This window comes from Rhinopithecus bieti, unplaced genomic scaffold (assembly GCF_001698545.2).
Source record: "Rhinopithecus bieti isolate Rb0 unplaced genomic scaffold, ASM169854v2 scaffold_64276, whole genome shotgun sequence".
NCBI classification, from domain to species: domain Eukaryota; kingdom Metazoa; phylum Chordata; class Mammalia; order Primates; family Cercopithecidae; genus Rhinopithecus; species Rhinopithecus bieti.
Genome location: NW_016824314.1, coordinates 250,065 through 274,161, shown reverse-complemented (window position 1 = coordinate 274,161; position 24,097 = coordinate 250,065). Strand labels below are relative to the sequence as shown.

General features: G+C 38.2%; 1 protein-coding gene across 4 annotated transcripts in view; it reads left to right on the top strand.

Annotated features, from left to right (window-relative positions):
- The window catches only part of MARCHF8 (membrane associated ring-CH-type finger 8), a 143,972-nt gene that overhangs the window by 8,806 nt on the left and 111,069 nt on the right, over positions 1-24,097 (top strand). Inside the window, exon 1 of one of the 4 annotated variants that reach the window (XM_017862232.1) lies at positions 5,141-5,263. The exons of 2 other annotated variants lie outside the window; for them this stretch is intronic. The gene's annotated coding sequence lies outside the window, so the exon portion shown is untranslated. Of the gene's footprint in view, positions 1-5,140; positions 5,264-24,097 lie in introns of those variants that run through there. One more of the 4 variants, XM_017862230.1, reaches the window with a different exon arrangement.

Genomic DNA, 24,097 nt, shown 5'->3' with positions numbered 1-24,097 from the left:
TAGAAGGATGTTAAGCAAATTGTTACGGATTATGTCTAGGTGGTGAGAATTTTAGGTGATTAAAAAAAATTATTGGACTTTTTATATTATTTGAATTAGTCCTTTCAATGAACACATCTTTGCAAAAGAAAAGAAAAAAGTTTTTTTTGTTATGTAGAAGTTTGATTATCTAGATGTTTTCATCTTTCAAATATTGAGTAGGATATTACAATATTATAAATTATGTATAGAATGTAGTGTTTTTTTTTTTCGCTGTTATTTTGTGTTTTTTTTTTTTTTTTTTTTTTTTTTTATTTTTTGAGACGGAGTCTTGCTTTGTCACCCAGGCTGGAGTGCAGTGGTGCCATCTCTGCTCACTGTGAGCTCCGCCTCCAGGGTTCATGCCATTCTCCTGCCTCAGCCTGCTGAGTTGCTAGGACTACAGGCACCCACCACCATGCCCGGCTAATTTTTTGTATGTTTAGTAGCGACAGGGTTTCACCGTGTTAGCCAGGATGGTCTCTATCTTCTGACCTCGTGATACATCCGCCTCCGCCTCCCAAAGTGCTGGGATTACTGGCGTGAGCCACCGCCCCGGCCAAGTGCTGTTACTTTGTAATCACCAGTTAGGAACAATGTATGTTACTTTTGATGCCCTTGGTCTCTCTTCTCTGATCCCATTCTGTTATGTCCCCAGAGACATAACTGCTACCCTGAATTTTGTTTTTATTGTTTAATTGCTATAGTTTTATCACATTTGTATCTTGAAGCTGTGTTGTTTTGCCCTGCATGCTGTTGAACTTTATAACTGGAATTGTATTGTGTGTGTACTTCTTTCATTTGCTTTTTTATTCTGTATAATGTGAGATTTGAGACTCATTCGTATTTTTGTATGGCTGTAGTTCATTGGTATCTCCTTGTCTTATTGTGTTACATTATGAATATTCCACAGTTTGTCCTTTGTGGTATTGATGAATGACTGGATTGTCAATTTTTTTAAATCTGTCATGAGCAATGGGGATGTGAACATTGTGCATGTCTTTTTGTGCTCTTGGGCAAGAGTTTCTCTTTGTGTATGGTCAGGCGTATAGCTCCTGGGTTGTAGGATAATGCATTTCTTCAACTTTTCTAGAAGTGGTAGTTTTCTGTTGCTGTATAACAAATTACCACAAACTTAGAGGCTTAAAACAACACACATTTTAAAATCTCATGGTCCTATAGGTCAGAAGTGCAGTAGACTTGGCTGGTTTATCTGCTATGAGTTTTACGAGGCTGAAATCAAGTTGTCAGTAGGGCTGCATTCTTTTCTACAGGCTCTGGAGAGAAATCAACTCCCACACTTATTTGGGTTGTTGGTAGAATTCATTTCATATGGTTGTTAGGACTGAGGTCCATGTGTCCTTGCTGGATGTCAGCTGGTGGTCATTCTCAGCTTCTACAGGCCACACATTCCTTGCCTTGTGACCCTCTTTCTTTCTTCGTCTTCTAAGCTGGCAGTAGGAGGTTGAATCTCTCTCATGCTTTGAATCTCTCTAATATTTTTTTCCTTTTCTAGGTGGAGACCATTCTCTGCTTTTAAGGACTCATATGATTTGATTGGGTCCACTGGGATAATCTAGATTACTCTTTCTATTTTATCTCCATGGTCGTTTCACAGCTATACTCAAATTAGTATTTGAATAACCAGGGGCAGGAATCTTGGGGGACTATCTTTAGATTTCTGACTACCACTCTATATAATATGTTGTTTTCTGCAGTGGTGGTGGCAGTATACATTTACCTTAGCAGACATTGGAGTTCTTGTTCCATGTCGTTAATATTGTCACTCAATATTGTCAGATATTTAGGCTGAGAAGTGGTATCTCATGGTATTTTTAATCTATGGGTCCATATTTATAAGTAAAGACAGTTTTATTTTGTTGCTTTTTAAAAAGTTTTACATAAATAATTTTATTCTGTATGTACTCTCTAACATATGAGGTTTTCCCTCAGATTTGTGCTTTTGTGGTTTGAGTTTTAATAACTACTGTATGGTGTTTTATTGTATGAATAGATCACAATTGGTTCATTCTTTCATTGATGAAAATTTAGATTGTTTCTTAGTTCTCCTTGTGAATGTGTGAGAGAATTTCTTGAAGATATATATAAAGACTGCATATACATTGGTAAAATCTAGAAGTGAAAATCATGTGTATCTTCCCTGTTTTACTGTATAGAGAGACTTACAAAAAGTAGATTCGTTCCTTCCCTCCATTCTTTTTTGCTTTCTTTTGTTACTGCTTTTATCCAATCTGACAAGCAAATGTCTTTATTGTCTTTAAAGAAGCTTACACAGGTAATATTACAATGCTAAAAAATTCAAATACTGTAAGTACATAAAGAAAAAGTCTCATCTAGTTATACTGGGTATTTTAATAAAAGTGGGATCATACTACATATAATATTTTGAAGTATGCTTTTTCACCTAGATCAGTACATACAGATCTGCATTCTCCATTTTAATAATTAGGTAGTATTCCTTTGCCGGTTGACTTTTGTTTACTGTTCTATACTTAGTACCTAGCAATCAATAAATATTTGTGGGGTGAATGAAGAATATACGGGTACATATATTTGTGAATTATTCAACCCTTCCCCTGTTAGTGGATATTTAGTGTGCTCTGATTTGTATTTTTTAAAATGGTGTCACAGTGATCATTCTCGTATATATGTTTTTGAACATTTATGGATGTATTCTTATAGTCTAGAGCCCTAGAAGTGGAATTGCCTGGTCAAAGGGGATTTAAATTGGATAGTTGGTTGTCCCATTTTTATTTCAATCTGTACTCCGACTAATGGTGTTTTGGTGCTCTTTCTGCTGTTCACCTGCCTACAACATTATCTATTACCAATCCCTTATTTTTCTGTATCTTAAAATTAATGTTGAAATTTTATCAAAATAATACTTGCACATTGTTTAAAATAGGGAGCATAAAGTCTTACAATGAAAAATAGAGGCAAACTTTTCTTGTTACAGTAATTACAATTTCTAAACATGTTATTCCACTGTTATTTATTTATCCACTTTAAATATTATGCATTGCCTTCTTATTTTGATAGTTGAGGATTTGGACATCTTAAACTCCTCGTTTGCCTTTTCCCACTCTGACTATGGTTACATCCCTATTTTTAGTGAAATCAATAAGAAATATTTAGTGACAACTATTCATCTGCAAATCAGGTAGTAGTCTGTGACTATATTTCCTTTCTTATGTAATTTTTAAGTTAAATTACCTAGTCATCACTTTTTAATACAGATTCTTGCTAGACGGATCATCTTTTCTCAGTCTGTATATTTTCGTAAAACAAAGACTGTCCGTCCTTTCACACAACATCTGTACAACTTGGTGTACAGTTCTGAGGGGCAAAAGAGTTAGGAAACTTGAATTCTGCTCCTGACTTTTCTGAATAGCTTGACCTCTGACAAGCAGACTTGCTTCTCTCTGCCTTGTTTACTCATTTTTAAAAATGGCATTGGGTTTGAACTGGTTGGTCTCTGATTCCTTTCAGTTCTGCCATTCTGGCTTTTTGGTCTCCTATTGAATCTTAATTGTATCACTTAAATAGCTAACTGTAACAGCTTGTGGGGAGAGTGCATTTTACAACTTGGAGAAGAAAAAGGCTTGGGTGAGAAAGACAAGATAATATGGAAACTTGAAGGGCTGCTGTATAGAGAATAATTAGGCTGGTTTCACGTGATTCAAAACTAATACCTGTAGTTGAACGGGAGGTTCTCTTGCTTCAGCGTAACAGACACACTCTTAACAGTTAATTCCTGTCCAACATTGAAGTGGGCCACCCTAAGTGATGGGTATTTCCTAACACTGAAAGGACAGAGGTCAAGGTAGATAGGCAAAAATGATGCTTTAGAGACAGGTTGAAGTTATTTAAGCCCCAGCCAGCCAGGGATACTACCAGATGACTTCTCTAACCTTCTGGCCTCCCACAGGTGGAAATCAATGGCATAAGGTTGTTAAAATAATTTTTAAAAACCTTTTATTTAACCTAATATTTAACACAATTGTTAAAATATTGTGGCTTGACTCATTGGTCATGACTTTAACCAAATTATAGTAATGATGATTCATACACTTTTTAAAAAAATGTGCATTTTTTTTGGTTTGAAGTGCCTAAGTAGTGTTCTCAGTTTTAAACTGTTACTCTTCTAAGTCTTGTGTAGTTCTTGATGATTCATCTGGGAAAGCAGCCCTTTTCTTCTTTTTGAGTGATCTTTGAAAACTTGACACTTTCCACTTAAACTAAGCTGGGAACTTTAAGTTTGAGTTTTTAGGTCCTGTTGAGATACACAACTAAATTTGTCATTGACTATGTGTGTGTTGCCAAGTTTTCTGGAGATGTTTACCAGTCTGGGCAATTTTGATAGTATTATCTTACAGTTTTTGCTGTGAAGCAGTCTTTAACTATAAGATATTTATAGGAGCAAGCCCTTGGGGGAAAAAAGCATTCTTACTAGTTTTATTAAATTAATTAATTAATTACAATGCCCTCATTACCAATTCTTGAGGTAGAATTTTGGTCACCTTAGCATCTGAGTGAGGAGGTAATGTGTGTGTTTACATTTCCTGAACTACCTCAGGTCTCTTCTAACCGCTGGGTATCTTGTTCCTGCTGAACTGTACTGTACAGTAGACTGCACTGTACTAGTGAATGCATCAGTCTGTGGTAGGATTTCTTGATCTTAGCTCTGTTGAGAGTTGGGGTTGGATAATTCTTTGTTGTGGGGAACTGTTCTGTGTATTGTAGGATGTTTAGTTGCATCCCTGGCCTCTTCCTACTAGGCGCCATTAGCACCCCCACAGTTGTGACAATTAAAAATATCTCCAAGACACTGGCAAAATCCCCTGGGGTGATAAATTGCCCCTGTTGAGAACCACAGACTTACGAATGCCGCTCAGTTGGCCCTCTGCCACGTTAAGGTCTTCCTACTCTTATCTGGTTTCTCCATGTTCCCAGCGTTGCTCACAGCCTCCTCTCGCCTGACTGTGCTCTGCTCAGCTAATTAGGCAGAAGTTGCCAAGTAGAAGGTGGAATCAGTGGGGAATAGGGCGGAGCTGGAGTCAGGTGTGGCCCTGGGTAGTGGCTGAGCACTACAGCACACAGATGGGTGTGTGTGTGTGTGTGTGTGTTTTGTGGTAGCTAAGATTAGACTGCTAAAGCAAATGTTCTTAGACATGAAAATAAACCGACGACACCACTGCTGGTCCTAGCGCACAATACTAATCAGGTATGTGGTATCTTTATATTGTCTCAAGCCTGCCTTGGATTCTGTTGTTAACGAAAGAAAGCTCCAAGCATGTTTCTTCCTTAATGTTTTTATTTGAAAGAAGCAGAGAAAAGTGAAACCCGTTCTTGATGAACTTCATGTTCAATATAGTTTCAATTTTCAGGTGACTTAAATAGCTAGATCCATTTTTTACATGTATGAAATGAGGTGGGAGAGTTTGTAAATTTGAAGCAGCAGCAGTTTACTGAATGCAGCCAGGTATGATACTGTGCCCTCAAGAAATACTTGGAGTGCACAGGGAGTGAGACAGGCATCGTCATGTAAGCAGTGGTAGTTCACAGGTGGTGAGGGGTAAGATCTCATAAACTGGAGACTGGGACAAGTGTTCACATTCCCTGCTTATATTCATTTTCAAACAGTCACTGTTTATAATATGTCTGTTCTGAGCTTTATGAATTTTTTTTTTTTACTTAAGATCATCCTAACTGCCCATTTTGTAAACTTTATTCTCTTAACATTTATTATGTCATATTTTCTGATTTTAAATAACTTTTAATGACTGCATATTGCATTTTGTGGTTATATCCTAAGTGGTTTACTTAATGATTTCTGTATTGTTTAACGTGGATTGTTTTAAAGAATTTTGCTATTATAGTTATCATTTGATGAATATCTTCAGCATAAATTTTAGTCCACAGTTTAGATTATTTCTTTCAGATAGTGTTATTAACTAGAATGGTGTGGATTTTTTTTTTTTTTTTTTGGGGGGGACGGATTCTTGCAGGCTGGAGTGCAGTGGCATGATCTCGGCTCACTGCAACCTCTGCCTCCCGAGTTCAAGCAATTCTCCTGCCTCAGCCTCCCGAGTAGCTGGGATTACAGGTGCCCACCACTGCATCTGGCTAACTTTTGTATTTTTAATAGAGACAGGATTTCACCATTGTTGGCCAGGCTGGTCTCGAACTCCTGATCTCAGATAATCCACCAGCCTCTGCCTCCGAAAGTACTGGGATTACAGGCGTGAGCCACCGTGCCTGGCCTGGTGTGGATATTTTTAAGGCTGTTGATCCATATTGCTGAACTGCTTTCCTAAAGGATTCTAATTAATGCTTCCACTAGCAAGGTGTTTGAGTGGCCATTTTAGGGCATCCTTGCCAGTGTTGATGTTTTCTAAAAAGAAAACATCATCTGTTTAACGGGTGGAAAACATCTCATCTTTCATTGACTTTTTGTTTTTGTTTTCCTTTAAAAGTTCATTAGCTTCTTTTCTGCAATTGACTGTACATGTTCTTTTCCTATTAATCTTTTGGAGGTGTTATAGTGTTTTTTAAAAGCAATTTGCTTTATATAGCTTTTTTATATATGAAGGGTAGGGCTTTTGTCTATCATTTTGTAAAAAAAAAGCTTACCTAGTTTTCTACTTATGTCTTTTGCTTTATGTGTAACTTACAAAAAATGTACACAGGCTGGGCGCGGTGGCTCACGTTTGTAATCCCAGTACTTTGGGAGGACGAGGCAGGCGGATCACCTGAGGTCAGGGGTTCAAGACCAGCTTGGCCAACACAGTGAAACCCTGTCTCTACTAAAAATACAAAAATTAGCTGGGCATAGTGGCAGGCTCCTGTAATCCCAGCTAGTCGGGAGGCTGAGGCAGGAAAATCGCTTGAACCCGGTAGGTGGAAGTTGCAGTGAACTGAGATTGCGTGTCTCAAAAAAAAAAACACAGAGTATAGGGAATTACTACATATTATTTACTAAGATTCACCAGTTGTTTGTATTTTACCTCGTTAGCTTTATCACTCTTTCCCCCTTTATATGCATATATTAAAATGCATTTTTTTGTGATTCATTTGAGTTTAAGTTGTATAGGTCCTAAGAACACTTCAACGTGTATTTCTAAGAGCCAGGGTATTCTCTTGCGTAACCACAGTAAAATTACCAGTCAAGAAATTTAACAATTGGTACAGCGTTGTTATCTAATTTATAGTGCAATTTCAACACTCTAATGTCCTTTATTGCCCTTTTGTTTTCCATGTCCAGTATCCGGTCCAGAATCACTGTGAAATTAATTGTCGTATTTTAGTCTTCTTTAATCTGGAGTACTTTGTTAACCTCTCATTGTCATTCTTGACATTGATCTTTTGGAAGAGTACAGATCAGTTATTTTTTTAGAATGTCCCTCACTTTTTACTTGTCTGAAGTTTCCTCATGGTTAGATTCAGTTCATGCATTTTATGCAAGGATAGCAAAAAAGTGATTTTTATTTTTCTCAGTGCGACATATTAGGAGCAACCTGATGTCAGTTTGTTCCAATATTGCTGATAACATCAAACGGTTGGTTAAGTTGGAATCTGCAAGATTTCTTTACTGCCGTGATACTGTTTTCCTCTTTGAAGTTAATATGTATTGACACTGTGTTAATATCGTGTTCCTCATCAAACTTTCACCCACTAGTTTTAGCCTCCAATGATGACTTTCCAACTGCATGCTTCCTTCTGTAGCTATTGATTGGCATTCTACTGTAAGGAAGACCTTTCCCTCCTCCCTCCATGTCCCATTTATTTATTTGTTCAATTATTTATTTGAATGATTCATATACGTATTTAGTGGTCTGTAATTCATTACTGTGATTATTTTGATACTAAAATCGTCCCAAATTTGGTCTGTGTAAACTCTTTCAGACTGGCTTCTGTGTTCTTTTTATATGTCTCCACAATTCTTTGGGTACTTACTTAACCTTCTGGTGCAAAAAGATGCTTTGGGCTCATTTTGTATGACCCACCCCTCAAATCAGCTTTTCTTTTTATTTATTTATTATTTTTTGAGAAGGAGTCTTGCCCTTTCCCCCGGCTAGAGTGCAGTGGTTCGATCTCGGCTCACTGCAAGCTCCGCCTCCTGGGTTCATGCCATTCTCCTGCCTCAGCCTCCTGAGTAGCTGGGACTACAGGCGCCGCCACCTCGCCCGGCTAGTTTTTGTATTTTTAGTAGAGACGGGGTTTCACTGTGTTAGCCAGGATGGTCTTGATCTCCTGACCTCGTGATCTGCCTGCCTCGGCCTCCCAAAGTGCTGGGATTACAGGCGTGAGCCACCGCACCCGGTCTCAAATTAGCTTTTCTTGGAGGAGCGTTGTTACTATTAGTGAGGAATGAATGGTATTTGGAAATCAAGATCTGGATATATGACGTGCTTATTGCAACTGGTGTGTCATTATTTCTAGGCCTACTCAGTGGCCACAGCTAGGATATGTTTGTGTGTGTGTAAATACATATATGTATATCCATGTTTTAATATTAAACAATTTTTTTAGAGATAGGGTCTCTAAAGAGGGAGCTAACTCCAGCTGTTTTTTTAAATAATATTTTAATTTTAATTTTGTGGGCACATAGTAGGTATGTATATATTTATGAGGTATATGAGATGTTTTGATACAGGCATGCAATGTGAAATAATCATATTGTGGAGAATAGGGTATCCATCCCCTCATGCATTTATCCTTTGTGTAACAAGCAATCCAGTTACACTCTCATTTAAAAATATATAATTGTTATTATTGACTATAGTCATTCTGTTGTTCTATCAAATAGTAGGTCTTATTCATCCTTTCTATTTTTTTTGTGCCCATTAACCATCCCCACCTTCCCCACAGCCCCCCATTACCCTTCCCAGCCTCCAGTAACCATCTTTCTACTCTTTATGTTCATTAGTTCAATTGTTTTGATTTTTAGATTCCATAAATAAGTGAGAACATGTGATGTTTGTCTTTTTGTGCCTGGCTTATTTCACCCTCTGGCTCTTTTATGAGGTCCCTAATCCCATTCATTAAGGCTATGCCCTCGTGATTTAATCACCTTGTGAAGTCCTCGAGTCTTAATATTAGCATTGGCAATTTAGTTTCTTTGTTTTTCTTTTCTCTTTTTGTTTAGAGACAGTCTCACTTTATCACCCAGGCTGGAGTGCAGTAGTGCTCACTGCAACCTTGACCTCCTGAGCTCCAGTGATCCTCCCGCCTTAGCTTCCTGCATAGCTGGGACTTTTAAGCTGGGATGCTTTAAGGTGCATGCCACCATGCCTGGCTAGTTTTTTTTTTTAATTTTATTTTTATTTTTAGTAGAGATGAAACCTCACTGTGTTAATGCAGACTAGTTTTGTGTTCCTGAGCTCAAACAGTTCTTCTGCCTTGGCCTCCCAGAGTGCTAGGATTACAGGCTTGAACCAGGATACCAGACCGTGATTAAGTTTCAGCATGAGAATTTCGGGGGACACATTCATACCCTAGCAAGATCTATGTATACACACTTATATATTAACAACTATGAGTTCATATTGATTCTACCCGTATTAATCTAACACCATGAGGGGGTGGTACTTCTTGCATCTTCCTTAGGTTGAATTTCGTCAAATGCTTTTCTTGCATCTTGCCCACACTCTGTGCAAATATATACTATACTTTCTAGAAGTTTTATAGTTTTTGACTTTAGGTTTAGATCTATGATCAATCTCAAATTATTTTTTGTTAATAGTTTGAGATAGGGGTTGAAGTTCATCATTTTTCTGTATTGGATATCCAACTGATCTAGCACTGTTTGTTGAAAAGACTTTTCATTTCCCATTGAATTGCTTTGATGCCTCCTCTGAAAATCAGTTAACTGTATATGTGTGAGTCTGTTTCTGGACTTTGTATTCTGTTCTCTTGATCTGTTTGTTTGTCTTTAGGGCAGCACAATATTCTCTTGATTATTGTAGCTCTGTAAGAAGCCTTGAAGTCAGATAGTTTAAGTCATTCAACTTTGTTCTTTTTCAAGATTGTTTGGCTGTTCTAGGTCCTTTGAATTTTCATATACATTTTAAAATCAAAAGCCTGATTTCTATAAAAGTGCCTAGTGGGAATATGGTTGGAATTGTGATTTAGGCAGAATCAACATCTTGACAGTGTTGAAATTTTCAAATTACAAACATGGTATGTATCTTCATTTACTTAGGTATTTAATTTCTTTCAGCAGTGTTTTGTGGTTTTCAGTATATGGGGCTTCCATGTCTTTTGTTAAGTTTATTCTTAAGTAATTTGCTTTTTGGTATTAAGAAATGTTTTTAAAATTTCATTTTGTTGGTGGAAGATAGAAATACAATTGTTCGGCTGGGCGCGGTGGCTCAAGCCTGTAATCCCAGCACTTTGGGAGGCCGAGACGGGCGGATCATGAGGTCAGGAGATCGAGACCATCCTGGCTAACATGGTGAAACCCCGTCTCTACTAAAAAATACAAAAAAACTAGCCGGGCGAGGTGGCGGGCGCCTGTAGTCCCAGCTACTCGGGAGGCTGAGGCAGGAGAATGGCGTGAACCTGGGAGGCGGAGCTTGCAGTGAGCGGAGATCCGTTCGCTGCACTCCAACCTGGGGGACAAAGCGAGACTCTGTCTCAAAAAAAAAAAAAAAAAAAAAAAGGAAATACAATTGTTCTGTATATTGAACTGCCATCCTGCAACTTTGCCAAACTTACTTAGATGAATCTTGCTAGACTGACATAATTCTTAAGAATTTATTTGTTAACAATTAGCCTCTGAAAAGAAAGTTTTATAATTTCCTTTCAAATATTTATGCATAGTATTTCTTTTCCTTGCTTATTACATTTAATAGGATCTTCTGTATACTGTAATGTTGGGTAGACTTGGTGCGATTTCTGTCACCATCTTTGCCATCTTGCCAGTCTTTGAGGGAAAGTCCTCAGAATTTCATTATGTTATTTGCTGTAGGTTTATATGATAGAGGAAATTTCTTTCTGTTTATAGGTGTGCTAAAATTTTTATTTTTTTTTTAACCCAGAGTGGATATGGAACTTTGTCAGGTGCTTTCATCACATCTGGTATTATGGTAAATGAAATTGCCTTTTGTACATGAATCCTAATTTTATATTCCTGGAGTAAATACTGCAGTATCGTGATATATTATTATTATTTTTGTAAGTTAACTGATTTTGATCTTTCCATTATTTTGCTGAGGATGTTTTCATCTGTGTTAATCAACTATGGTCATGTTTTATAGATTTTTTATAATTAAAAATGTTTTGGTAATGGGTTTATGCAAACCTTCTAAATGAGTTGGGAATTGTTTACTCCTTTATTTTCTTCCACATGTGTCTGATAGACTTCACCAGTGAAACCATCTGAGTTTTGAGTTTTCTTTTTGTAAAAGGGTAGGCTAACCATTTTAACTTACTTAATAGATATATGGCTATTTAGATTTTAAAAGTTTTATCTTGTGTCCGTTGTGGAAACTGTTGTGCTTTTCACCCTATTATTAGTGCTGTGTGGTTTATCTTTCCATCCTCTTTATTTTAACCCGTGTCTTTATATTCAAAAGATATCTCTTGTAGACATAATTGGGTCTTGTTTTTTTCTTCTCCCCAATCTGAAAAAAAGCTACATTTTAATTGGAATATTTATTTAGTCTCCTTAATGATACACAATTGATCCTCGTTATTTGAGGATTCCATACATGTGAAAATTGCAAAATTTATTTGTAACCCCTAAATCAATACTTGAAGTGTTCCTGTAGTCATTCACAGACATGCACAGAGTAGCGAAAAATTTGAGTTATCTTGACACATTTTTCCCAACGGAGGTCAAATAAGGTGACGCTCTGCCTTCTTGTTTCAGCTCTCATACTTTGAAAAACAAGGGTCCTTTTCCACACATCAAGAAAAGAAAACTGCAGGCCAGATATTGAGACAAAAATCCTCAGCGAAATACTAGCAAACTAAATGAACAATACATTAGAAAGATCATTCAACATGACCAAGTGGGATTTATCCCTGGGATGCAAGGATGCTTCAGCATATGCAAATCAGTTTGTATGGTACATCATATCAACAGAATGAGATAAAAACTGTGTGATCATTTCAATTAGTGCTGAAGAAAACATTTGATGAAATGTAACATCTCTTTATGTTGAAAAACCCTCAAAAAACTGGGGATAGGAGGAACATACCTCAACATAATTAAAGCCATATATGACATACTCACAGCTAGTATAATACTGAATGGGGAAAAACTGCAAGCCTTTCCTCTAAGGCAAGTTTGTCCAATCCGTGGCTCAAGGGCCACATATGGTCCAATACAAATTTGTAAACTTTCTTAAAACATTATTTTTTTTTTAGCATTTTTTTTTAAAGCTCATCAGCTATCATTAGTGTTAGTGTATTTTTTTTTTTTTTTTTTTTTTTGCGATGCTCTGTCACCAGGCTGGAGTGCAGTGGTGTGATCTCAGCTCACTACAGTCTCCGCCTCCCAGGTTCAAGTGATTCTACTGCTTCAGCCTCCTGAATAGCTGGGATTACAGGTGCACGCCACCACACCCAGCTAATTTTTGTATTTTTAGTAGAGATGGGGTTTCACCATGTTGGCCAGGATGGTCACGATCTCTTGACCTTGTGATCTGCCTGCCTCAGCCTCCCAAAGTGCTAAGATTACAGGCGTGAGCCACTGCATCTGGCCTAGTGTTAGTATATTTTATGTGTGGTTCAAGACAATTCTTGCAGTGTGGTCCAGGGAAACCAAAAATTGGACACCACTGCTCCAAGATCTGGAATATGACAAGGATGCCCACTGTCACCACTGCTATTCAACGCAGTACTAGAAGTTCTAGCTAGAGCAGTCAGACAAGAGAAGCATATAAAGGGTATCCAGATTGGAAAGGAAGAAGTCAAATTATCCTTGTTTACAGATGATACAATCTTGTATTTGGAAAAACCTAAAGACTCCACAAGAAAACTATTAGAACTGGTAAATTCAGTGAAGTTGCAGGATACAAAATTAACATACCAAAATCAGTAGCATTTCTGTTTGTCAACAGTGAACAATGTGAAAAAGAAATAAAAAAGTATCCCTTTTGGAAGCCACACATAAAATAAAACACCTAGGAATTAACCAAATAAATGAAAGCTCTCTATAATGAAAACTATAAAACACTGATGCAAGAAATTGAAGAGGACCCCCCAAAATGGAAAAATATTACATGTTCATGGATTGGAAGAATCAGTATTGTTAAAATGTCCATACTACTCAAAGCAAATCCTACCTAGATTAAATGCAAACTACTCAAAGCAAATCCTACCTAGATTAAATGCAAATCCTACCAAAATATGAATGACATTCTTCAAAAAAAAATCCTAAAATTTTTGTGGAACAACAAAAGACCCAGAATAGCCAAAGCTGTTCTAAGCAAAAGAACAAGACTGGAGGAATTACGTTACCTGACTTCAAATTATGCTACGGAGATACAGTAACCAAAACAGCATGGTACTGACGTCAAAACAGACCCATAGACCAATGGAACAGAATAGAGAACTAAGAACCCAGAAATAAATCCACACATGTACAGTGAGCTCATTTTTGACAAAGGTACCAAGAACATACTCTGGGGAAAAGACAGTCTCTTCAATAAATCGTGCTAGGAAAACTGGATATCCATATGCAGAAGAATTAAACTAGACCCCTATATCTTACTGTATATAAAAATCAAATCATAATGGATTAAAGACTTAAATCTAAGACCTCAAACTATGAAACTACTACAAGGAAACATTGGGGAAAATCTTCAGGACATTGTTCTGGGCAAAAATGCCTTGAGCTATATCCCACAAGCGTAGGCAACCAAAGCAAAAATGAACAAATGGGGTCACATCAAGTTAAAAAGCTTCTTCTGCACAGCGAAGGATACAGTCAACAAAAGGAAGAGACAACACACAGAATGGGAGAAAATATTTGCAAACTACCCAGCTGGCAAGGGCTTAATAACCAGAGTATATAAGGAGTTCAACTAACTCTATAGGAAAAAATAATGTAATAATCCAATTAAAAATGGGCAAAAGATTCTAATAGACATTTCTCAAAAGAAGTACAAGTGGCAAACAGGCATATGAAAAGGTGCTCAACATCGATCATCAGAGAAATGCAAATCAAAACTACAATGAGATATCATCTTACCTAATTAAAATGTCATATCCAAGAGACAGGCAATAATAAATGCTGGTGAGGATGTGGAGGAAAGGAAACCCTCATACACTGTTGGTATGAATGGAAATTAACCACTGTGGAGAACAGTTTGGAGGTTCCTCAAAAAACTAAAAATTGACCTTATCATATGATCTAGCAATGCCACCGCTAGGTATACACCCCTCCCTGCCATAAAAGAATGTCAAAGAGATACTTGCACTCCTATTTTTGTTGCAGCACTTTGCATTAGCTAAGATTTGCCCGCAACCTAAGCATTCATCAGCAGATGAATGGATAAAGAAAATGTGGTACACAGTGGAGTACTTACTATTCAGTCGTCAAAAAGAATGAGATCCAGTCATTTGCAGCAATATGGATGGAACTTGAGATCCTTATGTTAAGTGAAATAAGCCAGGCACAGAAAGATAAGCCTTGCATGGTCTCACTTATTTGTGGAATCTAAAAATCAAAACAATTGAACTCATGGACGTAGAGAGTAGAAGGGTGGTTACCAGAGGCTAGGAAGGGGAGTGGGGGGCTGAAGGGAAGGTAGGATTGTTAATGGGTACAAAAAAATGGAATGAATAAAACCTACTATTTGATAGTACAATAGCGTGGTTATAGTCAATAATAACTGCACATTTTAAAATAACTTAGAGTATAATTGGATTGTTCATAACTCAGAGGATAAACTCTCGAGCGTATGGATACCTTATTCTCCATGATGTACTTATTTCACATTGCTTACCTGTATCAAAACATCTAAAGTACCTCATAAATATATACACCTACTGTGTACCCACAGAAATTTAAAAAAGGGTTCTTTCCCAGTCTGTTCAGTGCCACATTTTCCACATTTTTATACTTCTTTTGGGGTGATTTTGCTGTTTAAAATGACCCCAAATGTAGGGCTGAGGTGCCACCTAGTGATCCCAAGTGCAAGAGGCTGTGATGTGCCTATGGAGAAAATACATGTATTAGATAAGCTTCACTCAGACAAGAATTGTAGTGCTGTTGGCCATGAGTTTAATATAAGTAAATTAACAATAGATATTAAGTGTTTTAAACAAAAACACATATAAAACAAGATTAGGTATTGATCAGTTGACTAAGGTAGCAGGACCAGAGGCTTGCCGGGACTTAATACTATTTTCTTGAGAGCAGTGGTTCCATATTTGGTAACTCAGTGTTCATGATGACTGCTATGAATAATGAGAATTCACTGTAGTTGGGTTTAGATCTACTAGTTTACTGTTTGTCCTCTGGTGTCCTTTTTTTTTTTTTTTGGGCAAATAAAATTTTTTTTTCTTTTTTGCAGTTGCATTCTTATCCTTGCCTACTTAGAATTAACATACTACTTCTCATAAAATGTAAGAATTGAAATAACACAGTTCCATTCCCTACCCGGTCATTGTGCTGTTGTTGTCATAAATATTTATATTTATTTTTGTATTTATGATGTAGGGTCTTACTCTCTCACCCAGGCTGGAGTGCAGTGTCACAGTCTTGGCACACTGTATCCTCCACCTCCTGGGTTCAAGCAATCCTCCCACCTCAGCTTCCTAAGTAACTAGGACTACAGGCATGCGCCACTATGCCCGGTTAATTTTTGTGCTTTTTGTAGAATTGGGATTTCACCATGTTGCCCAGGCTGGTCTTGAACTCCTAGGCTCAAGTGAGTCACCCCTCTTGGCCTCCTAAAGTGCTGGGATTACAGAGGTGACAGCCTACTGTCATGTATTTTATGTACACCTACATTATAAGCCCCGTGATACAGTGTTGTTATTGCTTTCAACAGCCAGTGAGTGTCTTCTAAAGAAATTAAGAGAATAAATTGAAAGATAGTTCTTTACATTTATCCACACATTTAACACTTATAGTACTTTTTTTTTTTTTTTGGTGGATCCTAATTTTATATGTTATCATTTGCTGGAGATTAATTTCCTTAGTTTTGTTTATTAGACCATGTCTTTATTTTGTCTTCACTGTTGAAGGATGTTTTTGCTGCATGTGGAGTTCTGGGCTGATAGTTCTCTTTGAGCATTATAGATGTTGTTGCATTACTTCCTGACTTGTTTTTCCGATTAAAAAAATCAGCTGGCCATCGTGTTACTGTTATTGTCGTCGTTGTTATTGTTTATTCTTAGTTACTTTCAAGATTTTTCTCTTTTTGGTTTTCAGCAGTTTATCTACAGTGTGCTCAGGTGTATTTCTATTTGTATTAATCCTACTTAGTGTTCACGGAGTCTTTTGGATTTATAAGTCAGTATTTTTTGTTGAATTTGGAAAGTTTTTGGTTATTGCATCTTCAGATATTTTCTCTGCTAAAGTTTCACTTTCTTCCCCTCCACCTGCATTTCTGATTATATACATGTCATAATGATTGATATTATCTCAGAAGTTTGTGAGAGTTTGTTCATTTTTCTCCAGTCTTTTTTTCTGTTTTTCAGTGTGGATAATTCCTACTGGTTTGTTTTCCAGTTCATTGACTGTGTCATATTCAGTCTGCTGTTAAGATCATAGAGTGAATTTTTTGTTTTAATTTTCAATCTTTTCTGTTTTTGAATTTATATTTGTTTCTATTTTATACTTTTTTTTGTTTTTTTTAAATTTTTTTGAGATGGAGTCTTACTCTGTTCCCAGGCTGGAGTGCAGTGGCACAGTCGGCTCGCTGCAGTTTCCGCCTCCCAGGTTCAAGCGATTCTCCTGCTCAGCCTCCTGAGTAGTTGGGATTACAGGTGCCTGCCACCACATCTGGCTGATTTTTGTATTTTTAGTAGAGACAGTGTTTCACCATGTTGACCAGGCTGGTTTCGAACTCCTGACCTCAGGTGATCGGCTCACCATGGCCTCCTGAAGTGCTGGGATTACAGGCATGAGCCACCACGCCTGGCCACTTTTTATTTCTTTGCTGAGATTTCATACCTGTTCCCTCATTAAGACCATGTGTTGTTAACTTTCTCTTACTTTCAGTGGGTAACAACTGAAATAAGCCTTATTCTGATATGGTAATTCTCGTTTACTTTTGACTGGTGCTTACTTAACCTTTTTAGTCCTCATTTTAAACTTTTTGTGCTATTCATTGGGTATGTCTTATGTAAATAATATGTAACTGAAGTTTATGTTTTATAAAATAATCTTATTTGTCTTTTAATTGGCAAGTTTAATTCATTTACATAGATTATGATTATTGATATATTTGTAATGAATATTTGCCGTTTTACTTTGTGCTTTCTGTTTACACTTCCTGTGCTCCTTTTCTTTTTCGTTCTTTTTAAGAATACAATTAAGGTTTTTTCACTTGATTTTTTTTCTTATGGTATTTTTCCTCTGTATTGGTTTGGAAGTCTTTTTGTGGTTTATTCTTGAGATATTGTCATAGAGTTAAGTTAACAAAGCTGAATGAACCTTATCTTAATTGCCTGCCAAGACAAAGACTTTATCATCTCTCACATATGCAGAGGATTGGTTCCAGGACCCTCGTGTATACTACAGCCTGCGTGTATTCATATCCTGCTGTTGACCCAGCAGAACCTGCCTTTAAGAAAAATCGGGGCTGGGCACAGTGGCTCACGGCTGTAATTCCAGCACTTTGGGAGACCGAGGCAGGAGGATTGCTTGAGGCCAGGAGCTCGAGACGAGCCTGGACAACAAAGTGAGAGAGTGTCTCAACAAAAAATAAAAAAATTAGCCAGGTATGGTGGTGCAGGCCTGTAGACCCAGCTACTCGGGAAGCTGAGGCAGTAGGATCGCTTGAGCCCAGGAGTTCGAGGCTACAGTGAGTTATGATGGTGCCACTGCACTCCAGCCTGGGTGGCAGAGTGAGACTCTGTCTCGGAAGGAAGGGGAAGGAGAGAGGAAGGGAGGGAGGGAGAGAGACTTTCTGTATATATGTGGGTTTTTCATCCCTCATCTGTGTTTGGTTTAAAAAAAAAAAGCCCACATGTAAGTCGGCCTGCACAGTGCAAACCCGTATTGTTCAAAAGGTCAACTGTACTTTAATGACCTCCCCTTCCTCATGCCCTTAGCTTAAACACTGATTTTGAGATTTTATTTTCTCGCTGTTGTTTAAATCCTGTTGCAAACTATTGTTATTTTTGCGTGGGGAATGTTTGCTGACAGATACTTTAATACTTGAACGTCATTTCATCTGACATCTCAGATCTCCATTCTGAGCTCATTTTCCATTCTTCTACAGTATATTCTTTTGAAGTTTTTTTTTTTTTTTTTTTTTTTGAGACGGAGTCTTGCTTTGTCACCCAGGCTGGAGTGCAGTGGCACGATCTCGGCTCACCGCAACCCCCGCCTCCTGGGTTCACGCCATTCTTCTGCCTCAGCCTCCTGAGTAGCTGGGATTATAGGCACCTGCCACCACGCCCGGCTAATTTTTTGTATTTTTAGTGGAGACATGGTTTCACCGTGTTAGCCAGGATGGTCTCGATCTCCTGACCTCGTGATCCACTGGCCTCAGCCTCCCAAAGTGCTGGGATTACAAGTTTCCTTCTTTCTTTCTTTTTTTTTTTAAAATAAACTTATCTAAGCACGAGGTTTCTTGGGTGATCGTCTGCTGATCATAAACTCTGTTATTTAGCTGGGAATATCTTGATTTCATCTTTGCTCTTGAAGGATAGTTTTGCTGTGCATATGATGACACTTGACAAGTTTCCTTGATAGTTCGAAGATAATATTCTACTGTCTGCTGGCTTGTTACTGGTGAGAATTCTATAGTCAGAGCTAATTGTAGTAGTCTGTCTTTGTTCTCTGTGCTTTAAAATATTTTCTTTGGCTTTATTTTGCGATTTACCACAATGCCTTTGAGTCTAAGGGTGGATTTCTTTTTGTTTATATTGGTAGGTGTACGTTGTGCTTCTTAAATCTAGATTTGAGTCTTTTATCTGTTTTTGAAAATTCTCAGCCCTTACCTCTTCGTGTATTGCTTCTCTTCTATTCTCTGTATTGTTTCCCACTAGGACTCAAGTTAGTCATGTGTGAGTCCATCTCAGTCTATTCTCAATATCCCTTAATCTCTTTAGTATTTTTTATTTCCCTAACTGGGTAATTTCTTCCAATTTGGCATGTAGTTTGGTAATCTGTCTTTAGCTGTGACTAATACGCTATTTAATTAACTCATTTGGTTTTCATTTTAATACTTAGATTTGTAATTTGTGAAAGCAATGTTTTATGGTTTCAAACTGGCTGTTCTTAGTACTTTGTTGTTTGTTCATTTCAAAATTTCTTTATTTACATAATTTGCTATTTAATAATTTGTTTTGGCTGGGCGTGGTGACTCACGCCTGTAATGCCAGCACTTTGGGAGGCCGAGGTGGGCGGATTACCTGAGGTCAGGAGTTCAAGACCAGCCTGGCCAACATGGTGAAACCCCATCTCGACTAAAAATACAAAAATTAGCCGGGCGTGGTGGCACACGCCTGTAATCCCAGCTACTTGGGAGGCTGAGGCAGAAGAATTGCTTGAGCCCAGGAGACGGAGGTTGCAGTGAGCCGAGATCATGCCACTGCATTCCATCCTGGCCGACAGAGCCAGACTCTGTCTCAAAAAAAAAAAAAAAACAAAAAAAAACCTGTTTCATAATTACATTATCTGAAATGGTAGTGAAGGCAGTATCTGGTATTTGTTCTTTTTGCTTGCTCTGGCTCATAGAGATTTACTTCTCTATGTATATGGTAATCTTTTTATTGTAAGCTTATTTTTCCAGCTTTATTTTCATTCCCTTTTGGACATATTTTGTTATTACCATATTTGAATGCACTAGACAGGTGCCCTGCCATCATAGAGAACTGAAATGCTTTTCCTGTATATGGAGATGACATGGTTTTGTCATAAAGAACTGGGAAGGGACTGTTACCTTTTTCATACTCCTTTTTCTCTTTGCCTTATTTCCCTTGCATATTTAAATATATCTTATCCTTGTATGTATCTTATACGAGGTTTTTTTGATTTTAAGGAACAGAAACTCACATCAGTGTTCTTTAAGAATAAAGCGTTTATTTTCAGATTACAAGGAAACTGGAGCTAAATAGCTGTAAGGATCCAACACAGTTCTAGGGAACAGCTACACTTACTGCTCATTGCATTTCTGCTGTTCTCTTCTTGTCTGCTACACTCTTCCCATGAGGCCAGATGCTGGGTCTGACCCGCAGACCCTGGCTGAACAATGGATGAAAAATGCACTCACACGCAGGTATCCAGTGAAAGAATGGGCTAGCGAAGCGGGCTAGGGGACTGGGCCGCTCACAGACCCCGAGGAGGGTGCTGTAAGAAGTCAGCAGCCTCGGCCATGGCAGGCTGGCACTGCGGGCATTTATTCAGCACAGATTTAATGACAGTGGCTTTGAGTCAGCACACTTGTGGGTAATCAACATGGTCGCCCTCCCTGGGGAGAGCAGTCCTGCGTGAGGATGATTAAAGGCCAGGTTCCGAGGCCTAAGTAAACTAACTTATCTAAATCAGTTTATTTACATCCCCTTGTTGTCTAACCTAAGCTTTCAGGCACTGGATAAGAGAGTCTGGCTGCCTTCCGTCAAATCCTTTTCCAAAGCTTTTGTAAAACCTCCTGGCCTTCCAAGAATGTTTGCATCTTTCTACAATTGTTCCTACCACTCTGACCAGCTTCTACAACCAGAAGGCTTCCTCATGTTCACATTATTTTTTCTCTATTTCATATCTCGTTTTTCTGGTCCTCAGCTCCCTCTCACCTCATCCTTGCTTGTGAATCTTTGAGGATCTTCCTTCACTCCATGTATTCTTTCAGCTTCACCTCCCTTTTAGTGCCTAATTTGCCAGCTTGCCTAACTAGCCTCTTCCCCAGCCAGCAGACTGGCTCTCCTTGGAGCAGCTGCCTGTCTCTGTGTTGAGGGGAGGAAAGAGTCTGTGTTCAAATCTCACTGCCAAGGCCCCCTCCCTTGGAAGGGTGCTGTGATGTATACTTAGGGTGTATACTTCTAAGGTATTTAAAATTATTTTTGAAGCCACAAAGGTTATAAAAATAAAAGGCCTCTAACTTAGAAAATGAATGACCCAGTTGCAGAAAGATGTTTGGCGAATTAAAAATTTTTATACCATTCATTCTTGTGTGAAAACTGTTATGAGTCTAATGCACACTTGGAATTTTTTTTTGTTTGTGGGTTTCTAGCCAAGAAGGAAATGCAGGTTTCCAGTTATATTTATGGAGGTTTTAATCTCAAAGATTTAATGTTCATGTTTATTGAAATATCAGTATACATAAGAGCATCTTCAGTTAAATGAAAACAAATTATTATGTGTATGAATTAGTAACATAAGAAACGTCCAATGAAACCCCATCTCTACTAAAAATTACAAAAATTAGCTGGACGTGGTGGTGCATGCCTATAATCTCAGCTACTCAGGAGGCTGAGGCCGGAGAATCGCTTGAACCTGGGAGGCAGAGGTTACAGTGAGCCGAGATTGTGTCACTGTCCTTCAGCCTGGGCAACACAGTGAGACTCCATCTCAAAAACAACAACAACAACAACAACAAAAGGGCCTAAGGGACCATTGTATTTCTTAAAAATTCATTATATTGTGTTCTGTATTATAAAGTCAGATCAAAAAATTATAGCACACTTAACTATCATCTGTATACATACCACCGTATAGTTTACAAGTGATTTTCACGTTTGTTATGGCATTCATTCTTACCCAGAGCCCTAAGTTGAAAAGCATACAGGCAGGTTAAATTTATAGTATGTTTACTGACTTCTAATTTCTGGATGATGACAGGGCTAAAGTTATTCATTCCTTTCCTAAAATTCATATTCCTCCTGAATAATTGAAATTGGCCTGAATTGCTACATTTTAAACTATACCTTTTCTTTTTTTAAAGATGTATTTACTTGGAATATTACTCGGTTTAAAAGACAAGAATTGTCAAAGCACAAGTGGGACTTTATTAGAAATTCATATTAAATTTTTCTGATTTTACTACATATTTTTTCCCTTTAGGCCTCGATGTGTTCTATTTTATTCAAAATAGAAGTTTTATTTGTGGTACTACATAATTATTTTAAAAATCAGTTAATATTGAAAAGGTGAAAGATCGTTTGTACTTCTACTCCCATTTTCTCTCCGTGTGCTCTCCGGTCTGACCGTCAGTAGCTGGGTTTTACACATAGATATACGTATGTGTGTTTGTATGCACACACAGCCTGCTAGTGCTGGAGGCAGAACTGAGAGCCACCACGTTGTGCCTGGCACCGGAAGTGCAGCCACTGTTGTAGTGCAAAGGTCATTGTATTGATAGGGCAGCTGTCATGGCTGTGGCCATCAGGATGTTCCTTATTACCCATGCTGGTGTCAGTCCTGTGTCTAACAGCTGCTGCTTTCCATGCTGCTGATTCCTTGAAGTTTTACTGTTCTTCAGAGCCTGTTGAGAATGTCTTTAATTTGACTGTTTTTCTTAGAATGAATCACACAATACCACTCTATCATCCCTTGCTTTTATGTAGGATAGTGTGAATGACAGATACCATGTTGTTCTCCAAGCCACTACTCTGTTCTCATGGTCTGTGGCTTTCTTTAGATTAAACCTGGACTCTTGCTGTAGAATGAGTGTCCATTCCCCAAGATCCCTGTCCCCTGGAGATTTCTAGGTGCTTTTGGTAAACAGGTCGTTGTCTGCCTTGACCCTGCTAGTATCCTCAGTCATGTACAAAATCTCTGTCTTTCCTGGAGTTGTCCTAGTGCAGACTCAGGCTGGGAGTCATGCTTCTGAAGAATAATGTATGAAAGTGATTTTTGAAAAAGGAGTGATTGACTAAGAGTTCATCTATTACCAAAGAAAGTTAGAACTCTAGTCATGGAAAAATATCAGTGATCACTGGTCACTGATACTGATCATTGGTATTTCTTACATAATATACTAAGTTACTACCAAATTTGTAGCCAAGTCATTTTTTTTGTAGACCTGCATAAGCATATTTAACTAAAAGTCTGTTGAATTCGAGATTTGCATAGTGCTTCCCTAGGTACCTGACCTAAGGCCCATATTAATTTGATTCTATGTGCTTACCAGAAGCCTTTCCATCATTGTTATGGGGCTGCCTAAGCAGTGATAAGCCTTTGTTAAATGCAGACATGGAATGAGTCCTTCTGCAGCCCATGCAGCCTCCTCTTAGCTGTGGGCCTGCCTCTTCCTGTCTTGGTTCATCACTTCCATTTACAGTGACCCTGAAACCACATTCCAGCCCTATCTTCCTTTCCTCCGCACAGGAGGTCATATGGTCTTCTGTTCACAGTCAGACTTCAGACCTTTCCTATTTTCTTTAAGGACTGGTTGTTTTCTATTTAATGTTATTGTGCTGGTGAGCCACAATGTATAGTCAGAAAATAATACTTTGAATGCTTGTGGTAGCTAGAGGTCTGTGTAGGATAGAGTAGACAATGGGTAGGAAGTATTAAGAATAAACACCTTTTGGGCCAGGTGTGGTGTCTCACACCTGTAATCCCAGCATTTTGGGAGGCCAAGGCGGGTGGATCACCTGAGGTCAGGAGTTCAAGACCAGCCTGGCCAACATGGCGAAACCCCATCTCTACTAAAAATAGAAAAATTAACTGGGTGTGGTGGCACACACCTGTAATCTCAGCTACTCGGGAGGCTGAAGCAAGGAGAATTGCTTGAACCCGGGAGGTGGAGGTGGCAGTGAGCTGAGATGGTGCCATTGCACTCTAGCCCAGGCATCAAGAGTGAAACTCAGTCTCAAAAAAAAAAAAAAAAAAAAAAAAAAATCACTGCCACAAACTTTTTCACATAGGATGATGAAGGATTCCAGAGCCCCTGCTACCTCTAGGGGCTCCTCCCCGGCCATG